Genomic DNA, 21,055 nt, shown 5'->3' on the forward strand with positions numbered 1-21,055 from the left:
TTTAATTGTTAAATTAGATGTCATCACTAATACACATGTGATAATATTTCAGTTAATTGTTAAATTAGATGTCATCACTAATACACAGGTGATAATATTCCAGTTAATTGTTAAATTAGATGTCATCACTAATATACAGGTGATAATATTCCAGTTAATTGTTAAATTAGATGTCATCACTAATACACATGGGGTAATATTCCAGTTAATTGTTAAATTAGATGTCATCACTAATACACAGGGGATAATATTCCAGTTAATTGTTAAATTAGATGTCATCACTAATACACAGGGGATAAAATTCCAGTTAATTGTTAAATTAGATGTCATCACTAATACACAGGGGTTAATATTCAAGTTATTTGTTAAATTAGATATCATCACTAATGCACAGGTGATAATAGTCCAGTTAATTGTTAAATTAGATATCATCACTGATACACAGGGGATAATATTCCAGTTAATTGTTAAATTAGATGTCATCACTAATACACTGGGGATAATATTCCAGTTAATTGTTAAATTAGATATTTTCACTAATACTCAGGGGATAATATTCCAGTTAATTGTTAAATTAGATGTCATCACTAACACACAGGTGATAATATTCCAGTTAATTGTTAAATTAGATGTCATCACTAATACACAGGGGATAATATTCCAGTTAATTGTTAAATTAGATATCATCACTAATACACAGATGATAATATTCCATTTAATTGTTAAATTAGATGTCATCACTAATACACATGTGATAATATTTCAGTTAATTGTTAAATTAGATGTCATCACTAATACACAGGTGATAATATTCCAGTTAATTGTTAAATTAGATGTCATCACTAATACACAGGTGATAATATTCCAGTTAATTGTTAAATTAGATGTCATCACTAATCCACAGGGGATAATATTCCAGTTAATTGTTAAATTAGATGTCATCACTAATACACAGGTGATAATATTCCAGTTAATTGTTAAATTAGATATCATCACTAATACACAGGGGATAATATTCCAGTTAATTGTTAAATTAGATGTCATCACTAATACACAGGTGATAATATTCCAGTTAATTGTTAAATTAGATGTCATCACTAATACACAGGGGATAATATTCCAGTTAATTGTTGCATTAGATGTCATCACTAATACACCGGTGATAATATTCCTGTTAATTGTTAAATTAGGTATCACAACTAATACACAGGTGATAATATTCCGTTTAATTGTTAAATTAGATGTCATCACAAATACACAGGTGATAATATTCCAGTTAATTGTTAAATTAGATGTCATCACTAATACACAGGTGATAATATTCCAGTTAATTGTTAAATTAGATGTCATCACTAATACACAGGTGATAATATTCCGTTTAATTGTTAAATTAGATATCATCACAAATACACAGGTGATAATATTCCAGTTAATTGTTAAATTAGATGTCATCACTAATACACAGGTGATAATATTCCAGTTAATTGTTAAATTAGATATCATCACAAATACACAGGTGATAATATTCCGTTTAATTGTTAAATTAGATGTCATCACTAATACACAGGTGATAATATTCCAGTTAACTGTTAAATTAGATGTTATCACTAAAACACAGGTGATAATATTCCGTTTAATTGTTAAATTAGATATCATCACAAGTACACAGGTGATAATATTCCAGTTAATTGTTAAATTAGATGTCATCACATATACACAGGTGATAATATTCCAGTTATTTGTTAAATTAGATATCATTACAAATACGCAGGTGATAATATTCCGTTTAATGGTTAAATTAGATGTCATCACTAATACACAGGTGATAATATTCCACTTAATTGTTAAATTAGATGTCATCACTAATACACAGGTGATAATATTCCGTTTAATTGTTAAATTAGATATCATCACAAATACACAGGGGATAATATTCCAGTTAATTGTTAAATTAGATATCATCACTAATACACAGGTGATAATATTCCAGTTAATTGTTAATTAGATGTCATCACTAATACACTGGTGATAATATTCCAGTTAATTGTTAAATTAGATGTCATCACAAATACACAGGTGATAATATTCCAGTTAATTGTTAAATTAGATGTAATCACTAATACACAGGTGATAATATTCCAGTTAATTGTTAATTAGATGTCATCACTAATACACAGGGGATAATATTCCAGTTAATTGTTAAATTAGATATCATCACTAATACACAGGTGATAATATTCCAGTTAATTGTTAATTAGATGTCATCACTAATACACAGGTGATAATATTCCAGTTAATTGTTAAATTAGATGTCATCACTAATCCACAGGGGATAATATTCCAGTTAATTGTTAAATTAGATATCATCCCTAATACACAGGGGATAATATTCCAGTTAATTGTTAAATTAGATATCATCACTAATACACAGGGGATAACATTCCAGTTAATTGTTAAATTAGATGTCATCACTAATACACCGGGGGTAATATTCCAGTTAATTGTTAAATTAGATATCATCACTAATACACAGGTGATAATATTCCAGTTAATTGTTAAATTAGATATCATCACTAATACACAGGGGATAATATTCCAGTTAATTGTTAAATTAGATGTCATCACTAACACACAGGGGATAATATTCCAGTTAATTGTTAAATTAGATATTTTCACTAATACTCAGGGGATAATATTCCAGTTAATTGTTAAATTAGATGTCATCACTAACACACAGGTGATAATATTCCAGTTAATTGTTAAATTAGATGTCATCACTAATACACAGGGGATAATATTCCAGTTAATTGTTAAATTAGATATCATCACTAATACACGGTTGATAATATTCCAGTTAATTGTTAAATTATATGTCATCACTAATACACAGGGGATAATATTCCAGTTAATTGTTAAATTAGATATCATCACTAATACACTGGTGATAATATTCCAGTCAATTGTTAAATTAGATATCATCACTAATACACAGGGGATAATATTCCAGTTAATTGTTACATTAGATGTCATCACAAATACACCGGTGATAATATTCCTGTTAATTGTTAAATTAGATGTCATCACTAATACACAGGGGATAATATTCCTGTTAAATGTTAAATTAGATGTCATCACTAATACACAGGTGATAATATTCCAGTTAATTGTTAAATTAGATGTCATCACTAATACACAGGTGATAATATTCCAGTTCATTGTTAAATTAGATGTCATCACTAATACACAGGGGATAATATTCCTGTTAATTGTTAAATTAGATGTCATCACTAATACACAGGTGATAATATTCCGGTTAATTGTTAAATTAGATGTCATCACTAAAACACCGGGGATAATATTCCAGTTAATTGTTAAATTAGATATCATCACTAATACACAGGTGATAATATTCCAGTTAATTGTTAAATTAGATGTCATCACTAATACACATGGGGTAACATTCCAGTTAATTGTTAAATTAGATGTCATCACTAATACACAGTGGATAATATTCCAGTTAATTGTTAAATTAGATGTCATCACTAATACACAGGGGATAAAATTCCAGTTAATTGTTAAATTAGATGTCATCACTAATACACAGGGGATAATATTCAAGTTATTTGTTAAATTAGATGTCATCACTAATACACAGGGGATAATATTCCAGTTCATTGTTAAATTAGATGTCATCACTAATACACAGGGGAGAATATTCCAGTTAATTGTTAAATTAGATGTCATCACTAATACACTGGTGATAATATTCCAGTCAATTGTTAAATTAGATATCATCACTAATACACAGGGGATAATATTCCAGTTAATTGTTACATTAGATGTCATCACAAATACACCGGTGATAATATTCCTGTTAATTGTTAAATTAGATGTCATCACTAATACACAGGGGATAATATTCCTGTTAAATGTTAAATTAGATGTCATCACTAATACACAGGTGATAATATTCCAGATAATTGTTAAATTCGATGTCATCACTAATACACAGGTGATAATATTCCAGTTCATTGTTAAATTAGATGTCATCACTAATACACAGGGGATAATATTCCTGTTAATTGTTAAATTAGATGTCATCACTAATACACAGGTGATAATATTCCGGTTAATTGTTAAATTAGATGTCATCACTAAAACACCGGGGATAATATTCCAGTTAATTGTTAAATTAGATATCATCACTAATACACAGGTGATAATATTCCAGTTAATTGTTAAATTAGATGTCATCACTAATACACATGGGGTAATATTCCAGTTAATTGTTAAATTAGATGTCATCACTAATACACAGGGGATAATATTCCAGTTAATTGTTAAATTAGATGTCATCACTAATACACAGGGGATAAAATTCCAGTTAATTGTTAAATTAGATGTCATCACTAATACACAGGGGATAATATTCAAGTTATTTGTTAAATTAGATGTCATCACTAATACACAGGGGATAATATTCCAGTTCATTGTTAAATTAGATGTCATCACTAATACACAGGGGAGAATATTCCAGTTAATTGTTAAATTAGATGTCATCACTAATACACAGGGGAGAATTTTACAGTTAATTGTTAAATTAGATGTCATCACTAATACACAGGTAATAATATTCCAGTTAATTGTTAAATTAGATATCATCACTAATACACAGGGGATAATATTCCAGTTAATTGTTACATTAGATGTCATCACTAATACATCGGTGATAATATTCCTGTTAATTGTTAAATTAGATATCATCACTAATACACAGGGGATAATATTCCATTTAATTGTTAAATTAGATGTCATCACTAATACACAGGGGATAATATTCCAGTTAATTGTTAAATTAGATGTCATCACTAATACACAGGTGATAATATTCCAGTTAATTGTTAAATTAGATGTCATCACTAATACACAGGGGATAATATTCCAGTTAATTGTTAAATTAGATGTCATCACTAATACACAGGGGATAATATTCAAGTTATTTGTTAAATTAGATGTCATCACTAATACACAGGGGATAATATTCCAGTTCATTGTTAAATTAGATGTCATCACTAATACACAGGGGAGAATATTCCAGTTAATTGTTAAATTAGATGTCATCACTAATACACAGGGGAGAATATTACAGTTAATTGTTAAATTAGATATCATCACTAATACACAGGTGATAATATTCCAGTTAGTTGTTAAATTAGATGTCATCACTAATACACATGTGATAATATTCCAGTTAATTGTTAAATTAGATGTCATCACTAATACACAGGGGATAATATTCCTGTTAATTGTTAAATTAGATGTCATCACTAATACACAGGTGATAATATTCCGGTTAATTGTTAAATTAGATGTCATCACTAAAACACCGGGGATAATATTCCAGTTAATTGTTAAATTAGATATCATCACTAATACACAGGTGATAATATTCCAGTTAATTGTTAAATTAGATGTCATCACTAATACACATGGGGTAATATTCCAGTTAATTGTTAAATTAGATGTCATCACTAATACACAGGGGATAATATTCCAGTTAATTGTTAAATTAGATGTCATCACTAATACACATGTGATAATATTCCAGTTAATTGTTAAATTAGATGTCATCACTAATACACAGGTGATAATATTCCAGTTAATTGTTAAATTAGATGTCATCACTAATACACAGGTGATAATATTCCAGTTAATTGTTAAATTAGATGTCATCACTAATCCACAGGGGAAAATATTCCAGTTAATTGTTAAATTAGATGTCATCACTAATACACAGGTGATAATATTCCAGTTAATTGTTAAATTAGATATCATCACTAATACACAGGGGATAATATTCCAGTTAATTGTTACATTAGATGTCATCACTAATACACCGGTGATAATATTCCTGTTAATTGTTAAATTAGATATCATCACTAATAAACAGGTGATAATATTCCAGTTAATTGTTAAATTAGATATCATCACTAATACACAGCGGATAATATTCCAGTTAATTGTTAAATTAGATGTCATCACTAATACACAGGGGATAATATTCCAGTTAATTGTTAAATTAGATATTTTCACTAATACTCAGGGGATAATATTCCAGTTAATTGTTAAATTAGATGTCATCACTAACACACAGGTGATAACATTCCAGTTAATTGTTAAATTAGATGTCATCACTAATACACAGGTGATAATATTCCAGTTAATTGTTAAATTAGATGTCATCACTAATACACAGGGGATAATATTCCAGTTAATTGTTAAATTAGATATCATCACTAATACACAGGTGATAATATTCCAGTTAATTGTTAAATTAGATGTCATCACTAATACACAGGTGATAATATTCCAGTTCATTGTTAAATTAGATGTCATCACTAATACACAGGGGATAATATTCCTGTTAATTGTTAAATTAGATGTCATCACTTATACACAGGTGATAATATTCCGGTTAATTGTTAAATTAGATGTCATCACTAATACACCGGGGATAATATTCCAGTTAATTGTTAAATTAGATATCATCACTAATACACAGGTGATAATATTCCAGTTAATTGTTAAATTAGATGTCATCACTAATACACATGGGGTAATATTCCAGTTAATTGTTAAATTAGATGTCATCACTAATACACAGGGGATAAAATTCCAGTTAATTGTTAAATTAGATGTCATCACTAATACACAGGGGATAATATTCAAGTTATTTGTTAAATTAGATGTCATCACTAATACACAGGGGATAATATTCCAGTTCATTGTTAAATTAGATGTCATCACTAATACACAGGGGAGAATATTCCAGTTAATTGTTAAATTAGATGTCATCACTAATACACAGGGGAGAATATTACAGTTAATTGTTAAATTAGATATCATCACTAATACACAGGTGATAATATTCCAGTTAATTGTTAAATTAGATGTCATCACTAATACACATGTGATAATATTCCAGTTAATTGTTAAATTAGATGTCATCACTAATACACAGGTGATAATATTCCAGTTAATTGTTAAATTAGATGTCATCACTAATACACAGGTGATAATATTCCAGTAAATTGTTAAATTAGATGTCATCACTAATCCACAGGGGATAATATTCCAGTTAATTGTTAAATTAGATGTCATCACTAATACACAGGTGATAATATTCCAGTTAATTGTTAAATTAGATATCATCACTAATACACAGGGGATAATATTCCAGTTAATTGTTACATTAGATGTCATCACTAATACACCGGTGATAATATTCCTGTTAATTGTTAAATTAGATATCATCACTAATACACAGGTGATAATATTCCAGTTAATTGTTAAATTAGATATCATCACTAATACACACGGGATAATATTCCAGTTAATTGTTAAATTAGATGTCATCACTAATACACAGGGGATAATATTCCAGTTAATTGTTAAATTAGATATTTTCACTAATACTCAGGGGATAATATTCCAGTTAATTGTTAAATTAGATGTCATCACTAACACACAGGTGATAATATTCCAGTTAATTGTTAAATTAGATGTCATCACTAATACACAGGTGATAATATTCCAGTTAATTGTTAAATTAGATGTCATCACTAATACACAGGAGATAATATTCCAGTTCATTGTTAAATTAGATGTCATCACTAATACACAGGGGATAATATTCCAGTTCATTGTTAAATTAGATGTCATCACTAATACACAGGCGATAATATTCTGGTTAATTGTTAAATTAGATGTCATCACTAATACACCAGGGATAATATTCCAGTTAATTGTTAAATTAGATATCATCACTAATACACAGGTGATAATATTCCAGTTAATTGTTAAATTAGATGTCATCACTAATACACATGGGGTAATATTCCAGTTATTTGTTAAATTAGATGTCATCACTAATACACAGGGGATAATATTCCAGTTAATTGTTAAATTAGATGTCATCACTGATACACAGGGGATAAAATTCCAGTTAATTGTTAAATTAGATGTCATCACTAATACACAGGGGATAATATTCAAGTTATTTGTTAAATTAGATGTCATCACTAATACACAGGGGATTATATTCCAGTTCATTGTTAAATTAGATGTCATCACTAATCCACAGGGGATAATATTCCAGTTAATTGTTAAATTAGATGTCATCACTAATACACAGGTGATAATATTCCAGTTAATTGTTAAATTAGATATCATCACTAATACACCGGTGATAATATTCCTGTTAATTGTTAAATTAGATATCATCACTAATACACAGGTGATAATATTCCAGTTAATTGTTAAATTAGTTATCATCACTAATACACAGGGGATAATATTCCAGTTAATTGTTAAATTAGATGTCATCACTAATACACAGGGGATAATATTCCAGTTAATTGTTAAATTAGATATTTTCACTAATACTCAGGGGATAATATTCCAGTTAATTGTTAAATTAGATGTCATCACTAACACACAGGTGATAATATTCCAGTTAATTGTTAAATTAGATGTCATCACTAATACACAGGGGATAATATTCCAGTTAATTGTTAAATTAGATATCATCACCAATACACAGGTGATAATATTCCAGTTAATTATTAAATTAGATGTCATCACTAATACACAGGGGATAATATTCCAGTTAATTGTTAAATTTGATATCATCACTAATACACAGGTGATAATATTCCAGTTAATTGTTAAATTAGATATCATCACTAATACACAGGGGATAATATTCCAGTTAATTGTTACATTAGATGTCATCACTAATACACCGGTGATAATATTCCTGTTAATTGTTAAATTAGATATCATCACTAATACACAGGTGATAATATTCCAGTTAATTGTTAAATTAGATGTCATCACTAATACACATGGGGTAATATTCCAGTTAATTGTTAAATTAGATGTCATCACTAATACACAGGGGATAATATTCCAGTTAATTGTTAAATTAGATGTCATCACTTATACACAGGGGATAAAATTCCAGTTAATTGTTAAATTAGATGTCATCACTAATACACAGGGGATAATATTCAAGTTATTTGTGAAATTAGATATCATCACTAATACACAGGTGATAATATTCCAGTTAATTGTTAAATTAGATATCATCACTAATACACAGGGGATAATATTCCAGTTAATTGTTAAATTAGATGTCATCACTAATACACAGGGGATAATATTCCAGTTAATTGTTAAATTAGATATTTTCACTAATACTCAGGGGATAATATTCCAGTTAATTGTTAAATTAGATGTCATCACTAACACACAGGTGATAATATTCCAGTTAATTGTTAAATTAGATGTCATCACTAATACACAGGGGATAATATTCCAGTTAATTGTTAAATTAGATATCATCACTAATACACAGGTGATAATATTCCAGTTAATTGTTAAATTAGATGTCATCACTAATACACAGGTGATAATATTCCAGTTCATTGTTAAATTAGATGTCATCACTAATACACAGGGGATAATATTCCTGTTAATTGTTAAATTAGATGTCATCACTTATACACAGGTGATAATATTCCGGTTAATTGTTAAATTAGATGTCATCACTAATACACCGGGGATAATATTCCAGTTAATTGTTAAATTAGATATCATCACTAATACACAGGTGATAATATTCCAGTTAATTGTTAAATTAGATGTCATCACTAATACACATGGGGTAATATTCCAGTTAATTGTTAAATTAGATGTCATCACTAATACACAGGGGATAAAATTCCAGTTAATTGTTAAATTAGATGTCATCACTAATACACAGGGGATAATATTCAAGTTATTTGTTAAATTAGATGTCATCACTAATACACAGGGGATAATATTCCAGTTCATTGTTAAATTAGATGTCATCACTAATACACAGGGGAGAATATTCCAGTTAATTGTTAAATTAGATGTCATCACTAATACACAGGGGAGAATATTACAGTTAATTGTTCAATTAGATATCATCACTAATACACAGGTGATAATATTCCAGTTAATTGTTAAATTAGATGTCATCACTAATACACATGTGATAATATTTCAGTTAATTGTTAAATTAGATGTCATCACTAATACACAGGTGATAATATTCCAGTTAATTGTTAAATTAGATGTCATCACTAATACACAGGTGATAATATTCCAGTTAATTGTTAAATTAGATGTCATCACTAATACACAGGAGATAATATTCCAGTTCATTGTTAAATTAGATGTCATCACTAATACACAGGGGATAATATTCCAGTTCATTGTTAAATTAGATGTCATCACTAATACACAGGTGATAATATTCGGGTTAATTGTTAAATTAGATGTCATCACTAATACACCAGGGATAATATTCCAGTTAATTGTTAAATTAGATATCATCACTAATACACAGGTGATAATATTCCAGTTAATTGTTAAATTAGATGTCATCACTAATACACATGGGGTATTATTCCAGTTATTTGTTAAATTAGATGTCATCACTAATACACAGGGGATAATATTCCAGTTAATTGTTAAATTAGATGTCATCACTGATACACAGGGGATAAAATTTCAGTTAATTGTTAAATTAGATGTCATCATTAATACACAGGGGATAATATTCAAGTTATTTGTTAAATTAGATGTCATCACTAATACACAGGGGATTATATTCCAGTTCATTGTTAAATTAGATGTCATCACTAATACACAGGGGAGAATATTCCAGTTAATTGTTAAATTAGATGTCATCACTAATACACAGGGGAGAATATTACAGTTAATTGTTCAATTAGATATCATCACTAATACACAGGTGATAATATTCCAGTTAATTGTTAAATTAGATGTCATCACTAATACACATGTGATAATATTTCAGTTAATTGTTAAATTAGATGTCATCACTAATACACAGGTGATAATATTCCAGTTAATTGTTAAATTAGATGTCATCACTAATACACAGGTGATAATATTCCAGTCAATTGTTAAATTAGATGCCATCACTAATCCACAGGGGATAATATTCCAGTTAAGTGTTAAATTAGATGTCATCACTAATACACAGGTGATAATATTCCAGTTGATTGTTAAATTAGATATCATCACTAATACACAGGGGATAATATTCCAGTTAATTGTTACATTAGATGTCATCACTAATACACAGGTGATAATATTCCTGTTAATTGTTAAATTAGATATCATCACTAATACACAGGTGATAATATTCCAGTTAATTGTTAAATTAGATATCATCACTAATACACAGGGGATAATATTGAAGTTAATTGTTAAATTAGATGTCATCACTAATACACAGGGGATAATATTCCAGTTAATTGTTAAATTAGATATTTTCACTAATACTCAGGGGATAATATTCCAGTTAATTGTTAAATTAGATGTCATCACTAACACACAGGTGATAATATTCCAGTTAATTGTTAAATTAGATGTCATCACTAATACACAGGGGATAATATTCCAGTTAATTGTTAAATTAGATATCATCACCAATACACAGGTGATAATATTCCAGTTAATTGTTAAATTAGATGTCATCACTAATACACAGGGGATAATATTCCAGTTAATTGTTAAATTTGATATCATCACTAATACACAGGTGATAATATTCCAGTTAATTGTTAAATTAGATATCATCACTAATACACAGGGGATAATATTCCAGTTAATTGTTACATTAGATGTCATCACTAATACACCGGTGATAATATTCCTGTTAATTGTTAAATTAGATATCATCACTAATACACAGGTGATAATATTCCAGTTAATTGTTAAATTAGATGTCATCACTAATACACATGGGGTAATATTCCAGTTAATTGTTAAATTAGATGTCATCACTAATACACAGGGGATAATATTCCAGTTAATTGTTAAATTAGATGTCATCACTTATACACAGGGGATAAAATTCCAGTTAATTGTTAAATTAGATGTCATCACTAATACACAGGGGATAATATTCAAGTTATTTGTGAAATTAGATATCATCACTAATACACAGGTGATAATATTCCAGTTAATTGTTAAATTAGATATCATCACTAATACACAGGGGATAATATTCCAGTTAATTGTTAAATTAGATGTCATCACTAATACACAGGGGATAATATTCCAGTTAATTGTTAAATTAGATATTTTCACTAATACACAGGTGATAATATTCCAGTTAATTGTTAAATTAGATATCATCACTAATACACAGGGGATAATATTCCAGTTAATTGTTAAATTAGATGTCATCACTAATACACAGGGGATAATATTCCAGTTAATTGTTAAATTAGATGTCATCACTTATACACAGGGGATAAAATTCCAGTTAATTGTTAAATTAGATGTCATCACTAATACACAGGAGATAATATTCAAGTTATTTGTGAAATTAGATATCATCACTAATACACAGGTGATAATATTCCAGTTAATTGTTAAATTAGATATCATCACTAATACACAGGGGATAATATTCCAGTTAATTGTTAAATTAGATGTCATCACTAATACACAGGGGATAATATTACAGTTAATTGTTAAATTAGATATTTTCACTAATACTCAGGGGATAATATTCCAGTTCATTGTTAAATTAGATGTCATCACTAATACACAGGGGATAATATTCCTGTTAATTGTTAAATTAGATGTCATCACTTATACACAGGTGATAATATTCCGGTTAATTGTTAAATTAGATGTCATCACTAATACACCGGGGATAATATTCCAGTTAATTGTTAAATTAGATATCATCACTAATACACAGGTGATAATATTCCAGTTAATTGTTAAATTAGATGTCATCACTAATACACATGGGGTAATATTCCAGTTAATTGTTAAATTAGATGTCATCACTAATACACAGGGGATAAAATTCCAGTTAATTGTTAAATTAGATGTCATCACTAATACACAGGGGATAATATTCAAGTTATTTGTTAAATTAGATGTCATCACTAATACACAGGGGATAATATTCCAGTTCATTGTTAAATTAGATGTCATCACTAATACACAGGGGAGAATATTCCAGTTAATTGTTAAATTAGATGTCATCACTAATACACAGGGGAGAATATTACAGTTAATTGTTCAATTAGATATCATCACTAATACACAGGTGATAATATTCCAGTTAATTGTTAAATTAGATGTCATCACTAATACACATGTGATAATATTTCAGTTAATTGTTAAATTAGATGTCATCACTAATACACAGGTGATAATATTCCAGTTAATTGTTAAATTAGATGTCATCACTAATACACAGGTGATAATATTCCAGTTAATTGTTAAATTAGATGTCATCACTAATACACAGGAGATAATATTCCAGTTCATTGTTAAATTAGATGTCATCACTAATACACAGGGGATAATATTCCAGTTCATTGTTAAATTAGATGTCATCACTAATACACAGGTGATAATATTCTGGTTAATTGTTAAATTAGATGTCATCACTAATACACCAGGGATAATATTCCAGTTAATTGTTAAATTAGATATCATCACTAATACACAGGTGATAATATTCCAGTTAATTGTTAAATTAGATGTCATCACTAATACACATGGGGTAATATTCCAGTTATTTGTTAAATTAGATGTCATCACTAATACACAGGGGATAATATTCCAGTTAATTGTTAAATTAGATGTCATCACTGATACACAGGGGATAAAATTCCAGTTAATTGTTAAATTAGATGTCATCACTAATACACAGGGGATAATATTCAAGTTATTTGTTAAATTAGATGTCATCACTAATACACAGGGGATTATATTCCAGTTCATTGTTAAATTAGATGTCATCACTAATACACAGGGGAGAATATTCCAGTTAATTGTTAAATTAGATGTCATCACTAATACACAGGGGAGAATATTACAGTTAATTGTTCAATTAGATATCATCACTAATACACAGGTGATAATATTCCAGTTAATTGTTAAATTAGATGTCATCACTAATACACATGTGATAATATTTCAGTTAATTGTTAAATTAGATGTCATCACTAATACACAGGTGATAATATTCCAGTTAATTGTTAAATTAGATGTCATCACTAATACACAGGTGATAATATTCCAGTTAATTGTTAAATTAGATGCCATCACTAATCCACAGGGGATAATATTCCAGTTAATTGTTAAATTAGATGTCATCACTAATACACAGGTGATAATATTCCAGTTAATTGTTAAATTAGATATCATCACTAATACACAGGGGATAATATTCCAGTTAATTGTTACATTAGATGTCATCACTAATACACAGGTGATAATATTCCTGTTAATTGTTAAATTAGATATCATCACTAATACACAGGTGATAATATTCCAGTTAATTGTTAAATTAGATATCATCACTAATACACAGGGGATAATATTCCAGTTAATTGTTAAATTAGATGTCATCACTAATACACAGGGGATAATATTCCAGTTAATTGTTAAATTAGATATTTTCACTAATACTCAGGGGATAATATTCCAGTTAATTGTTAAATTAGATGTCATCACTAACACACAGGTGATAATATTCCAGTTAATTGTTAAATTAGATGTCATCACTAATACACAGGGGATAATATTCCAGTTAATTGTTAAATTAGATATCATCACCAATACACAGGTGATAATATTCCAGTTAATTGTTAAATTAGATGTCATCACTAATACACAGGGGATAATATTCCAGTTAATTGTTAAATTTGATATCATCACTAATACACAGGTGATAATATTCCAGTTAATTGTTAAATTAGATATCATCACTAATACACAGGGGATAATATTCCAGTTAATTGTTACATTAGATGTCATCACTAATACACCGGTGATAACATTCCTGTTAATTGTTAAATTAGATATCATCACTAATACACAGGTGATAATATTCCAGTTAATTGTTAAATTAGATGTCATCACTAATACACATGGGGTAATATTCCAGTTAATTGTTAAATTAGATGTCATCACTAATACACAGGGGATAATATTCCAGTTAATTGTTAAATTAGATGTCATCACTTATACACAGGGGATAAAATTCCAGTTAATTGTTAAATTAGATGTCATCACTAATACACAGGGGATAATATTCAAGTTATTTGTGAAATTAGATATCATCACTAATACACAGGTGATAATATTCCAGTTAATTGTTAAATTAGATATCATCACTAATACACAGGGGATAATATTCCAGTTAATTGTTAAATTAGATGTCATCACTAATACACAGGGGATAATATTCCAGTTAATTGTTAAATTAGATATTTTCACTAATACTCAGGGGATAATATTCCAGTTAATTGTTAAATTAGATGTCATCACTAACACACAGGTGATAATATTCCAGTTAATTGTTAAATTAGATGTCATCACTAATACACAGGGGATAATATTCCAGTTAATTGTTAAATTAGATATCATCACTAATACACAGGTGATAATATTCCAGTTAATTGTTAAATTAGATGTCATCACTAATACACAGGTGATAATATTCCAGTTCATTGTTAAATTAGATGTCATCACTAATACACAGGGGATAATATTCCTGTTAATTGTTAAATTAGATGTCATCACTTATACACAGGTGATAATATTCCGGTTAATTGTTAAATTAGATGTCATCACTAATACACCGGGGATAATATTCCAGTTAATTGTTAAATTAGATATCATCACTAATACACAGGTGATAATATTCCAGTTAATTGTTAAATTAGATGTCATCACTAATACACATGGGGTAATATTCCAGTTAATTGTTAAATTAGATGTCATCACTAATACACAGGGGATAAAATTCCAGTTAATTGTTAAATTAGATGTCATCACTAATACACAGGGGATAATATTCAAGTTATTTGTTAAATTAGATGTCATCACTAATACACAGGGGATAATATTCCAGTTCATTGTTAAATTAGATGTCATCACTAATACACAGGGGAGAATATTCCAGTTAATTGTTAAATTAGATGTCATCACTAATACACAGGGGAGAATATTACAGTTAATTGTTAAATTAGATATCATCACTAATACACAGGTGATAATATTCCAGTTAATTGTTAAATTAGATGTCATCACTAATACACATGTGATAATATTCCAGTTAATTGTTAAATTAGATGTCATCACTAATACACAGGTGATAATATTCCAGTTAATTGTTAAATTAGATGTCATCACTAATACACAGGTGATAATATTCCAGTTAATTGTTAAATTAGACGTCATCACTAATCCACAGGGGATAATATTCCAGTTAATTGTTAAATTAGATGTCATCACTAATACACAGGTGATAATATTCCAGTTAATTGTTAAATTAGATATCATCACTAATACACAGGGGATAATATTCCAGTTAATTGTTACATTAGATGTCATCACTAATACACCGGTGATAATATTCCTGTTAATTGTTAAATTAGATATCATCAATAATACACAGGTGATAATATTCCAGTTAATTGTTAAATTAGATGTCATCACTAATACACAGGTGATAATATTCCAGTTAATTGTTAAATTAGATGTCATCACTAATACACAGGGGATAATATTCCAGTTAATTGTTAAATTAGATATTTTCACTAATACTCAGGGGATAATATTCCAGTTAATTGTTAAATTAGATGTCATCACTAACACACAGGTGATAATATTCCAGTTAATTGTTAAATTAGATGTCATCACTAATACACAGGTGATAATATTCCAGTTAATTGTTAAATTAGATGTCATCACTAATACACAGGAGATAATATTCCAGTTCATTGTTAAATTAGATGTCATCACTAATACACAGGGGATAATATTCCAGTTCATTGTTAAATTAGATGTCATCACTAATACACAGGTGATAATATTCTGGTTAATTGTTAAATTAGATGTCATCACTAATACACCAGGGATAATATTCCAGTTAATTGTTAAATTAGATATCATCACTAATACACAGGTGATAATATTCCAGTTAATTGTTAAATTAGATGTCATCACTAATACACATGGGGTAATATTCCAGTTATTTGTTAAATTAGATGTCATCACTAATACACAGGGGATAATATTCCAGTTAATTGTTAAATTAGATGTCATCGCTGATACACAGGGGATAAAATTCCAGTTAATTGTTAAATTAGATGTCATCACTAATACACAGGGGATAATATTCAAGTTATTTGTTAAATTAGATGTCATCACTAATACACAGGGGATAATATTCCAGTTCATTGTTAAATTAGATGTCATCACTAATACACAGGGGAGAATATTCCAGTTAATTGTTAAATTAGATGTCATCACTAATACACAGGGGAGAATATTACAGTTAATTGTTCAATTAGATATCATCACTAATACACAGGTGATAATATTCCAGTTAATTGTTAAATTAGATGTCATCACTAATACACATGTGATAATATTTCAGTTAATTGTTAAATTAGATGTCATCACTAATACACAGGTGATAATATTCTGGTTAATTGTTAAATTAGATGTCATCACTAATACACCAGGGATAATATTCCAGTTAATTGTTAAATTAGATATCATCACTAATACACAGGTGATAATATTCCAGTTAATTGTTAAATTAGATGTCATCACTAATACACATGGGGTAATATTCCAGTTATTTGTTAAATTAGATGTCATCACTAATACACAGGGGATAATATTCCAGTTAATTGTTAAATTAGATGTCATCACTAATACACAGGGGATAATATTCCAGTTAATTGTTAAATTAGATATTTTCACTAATACTCAGGGGATAATATTCCAGTTAATTGTTAAATTAGATGTCATCACTAACACACAGGTGATAATATTCCAGTTAATTGTTAAATTAGATGTCATCACTAATACACAGGGGATAATATTCCAGTTAATTGTTAAATTAGATGTCATCACTAACACACAGGTGATAATATTCCAGTTAATTGTTAAATTAGATGTCATCACTAATACACAGGGGATAATATTCCAGTTAATTGTTAAATTAGATGTCATCACTAATACACAGGGGATAATATTCCAGTTAATTGTTAAATTAGATATCATCACTAATACACAGGTGATAATATTCCAGTTAATTGTTAAATTAGATGTCATCACTAATACACAGGTGATAATATTCCAGTTCATTGTTAAATTAGATGTCATCACTAATACACAGGGGATAATATTCCTGTTAATTGTTAAATTAGATGTCATCACTTATACACAGGTGATAATATTCCGGTTAATTGTTAAATTAGATGTCATCACTAATACACCGGGGATAATATTCCAGTTAATTGTTAAATTAGATATCATCACTAATACACAGGTGATAATATTCCAGTTAATTGTTAAATTAGATGTCATCACTAATACACATGGGGTAATATTCCAGTTAATTGTTAAATTAGATGTCATCACTAATACACAGGGGATAAAATTCCAGTTAATTGTTAAATTAGATGTCATCACTAATACACAGGGGATAATATTCAAGTTAATTGTTAAATTAGATGTCATCACTAATACACAGGGGATAATATTCCAGTTAATTGTTAAATTAGATGTCATCACTAACACACAGGTGATAATATTCCAGTTAATTGTTAAATTAGATGTCATCACTAATACACAGGGGATAATATTCCAGTTAATTGTTAAATTAGATGTCATCACTAATACACAGGGGATAATATTCCAGTTAATTGTTAAATTAGATATCATCACTAATACACAGGTGATAATATTCCAGTTAATTGTTAAATTAGATGTCATCACTAATACACAGGTGATAATATTCCAGTTCATTGTTAAATTAGATGTCATCACTAATCCACAGGGGATAATATTCCTGTTAATTGTTAAATTAGATGTCATCACTTATACACAGGTGATAATATTCCGGTTAATTGTTAAATTAGATGTCATCACTAATACACCGGGGATAATATTCCAGTTAATTGTTAAATTAGATATCATCACTAATACACAGGTGATAATATTCCAGTTAATTGTTAAATTAGATGTCATCACTAATACGCATGGGGTAATATTCCAGTTAATTGTTAAATTAGATGTCATCACTAATACACAGGGGATAAAATTCCAGTTAATTGTTAAATTAGATGTCATCACTAATACACAGGGGATAATATTCAAGTTATTTGTTAAATTAGATGTCATCACTAATACACAGGGGATAATATTCCAGTTCATTGTTAAATTAGATGTCATCACTAATACACAGGGGAGAATATTCCAGTTAATTGTTAAATTAGATGTCATCACTAATACACAGGGGAGAATATTACAGTTAATTGTTAAATTAGATATCATCACTAATACACAGGTGATAATATTCCAGTTAATTGTTAAATTAGATGTCATCACTAATACACATGTGATAATATTCCAGTTAATTGTTAAATTAGATGTCATCACTAATACACAGGTGATAATATTCCAGTTAATTGTTAAATTAGATGTCATCACTAATACACAGGTGATAATATTCCAGTTAATTGTTAAATTAGACGTCATCACTAATCCACAGGGGATAATATTCCAGTTAATTGTTAAATTAGATGTCATCACTAATACACAGGTGATAATATTCCAGTTAATTGTTAAATTAGATATCATCACTAATACACCGGGGATAATATTCCAGTTAATTGTTACATTAGATATCATCAATAATACACAGGTGATAATATTCCAGTTAATTGTTAAATTAGATATCATCACTAATACACACGGGATAATATTCCAGTTAATTGTTACATTAGATGTCATCACTAATACACAGGGGATAATATTCCAGTTAATTGTTAAATTAGATATTTTCACTAATACTCAGGGGATAATATTCCAGTTAATTGTTAAATTAGATGTCATCACTAACACACAGGTGATAATATTCCAGTTAATTGTTAAATTAGATGTCATCACTAATACACAGGTGATAATATTCCAGTTAATTGTTAAATTAGATGTCATCACTAATACACAGGAGATAATATTCCAGTTCATTGTTAAATTAGATGTCATCACTAATACACAGGGGATAATATTCCAGTTCATTGTTAAATTAGATGTCATCACTAATACACAGGTGATAATATTCTGGTTAATTGTTAAATTAGATGTCATCACTAATACACCAGGGATAATATTCCAGTTAATTGTTAAATTAGATATCATCACTAATACACAGGTGATAATATTCCAGTTAATTGTTAAATTAGATGTCATCACTAATACACATGGGGTAATATCCAGTTATTTGTTAAATTAGATGTCATCACTAATACACAGGGGATAATATTCCAGTTAATTGTTAAATTAGATGTCATCGCTGATACACAGGGGATAAAATTCCAGTTAATTGTTAAATTAGATGTCATCACTAATACACAGGGGATAATATTCAAGTTATTTGTTAAATTAGATGTCATCACTAATACACAGGGGATAATATTCCAGTTCATTTTTAAATTAGATGTCATCACTAATACACAGGGGAGAATATTCCAGTTAATTGTTAAATTAGATGTCATCACTAATACACAGGGGAGAATATTACAGTTAATTGTTCAATTAGATATCATCACTAATACACAGGTGATAATATTCCAGTTAATTGTTAAATTAGATGTCATCACTAATACACATGTGATAATATTTCAGTTAATTGTTAAATTAGATGTCATCACTAATACACAGGTGATAATATTCTGGTTAATTGTTAAATTAGATGTCATCACTAATACACCAGGGATAATATTCCAGTTAATTGTTAAATTAGATATCATCACTAATACACAGGTGATAATATTCCAGTTAATTGTTAAATTAGATGTCATCACTAATACACATGGGGTAATATTCCAGTTATTTGTTAAATTAGATGTCATCACTAATACACAGGGGATAATAT

This window comes from Heterodontus francisci, unplaced genomic scaffold (genome assembly GCF_036365525.1).
Source record: "Heterodontus francisci isolate sHetFra1 unplaced genomic scaffold, sHetFra1.hap1 HAP1_SCAFFOLD_128, whole genome shotgun sequence".
Classification (NCBI taxonomy): Eukaryota; Metazoa; Chordata; class Chondrichthyes; order Heterodontiformes; family Heterodontidae; genus Heterodontus; species Heterodontus francisci.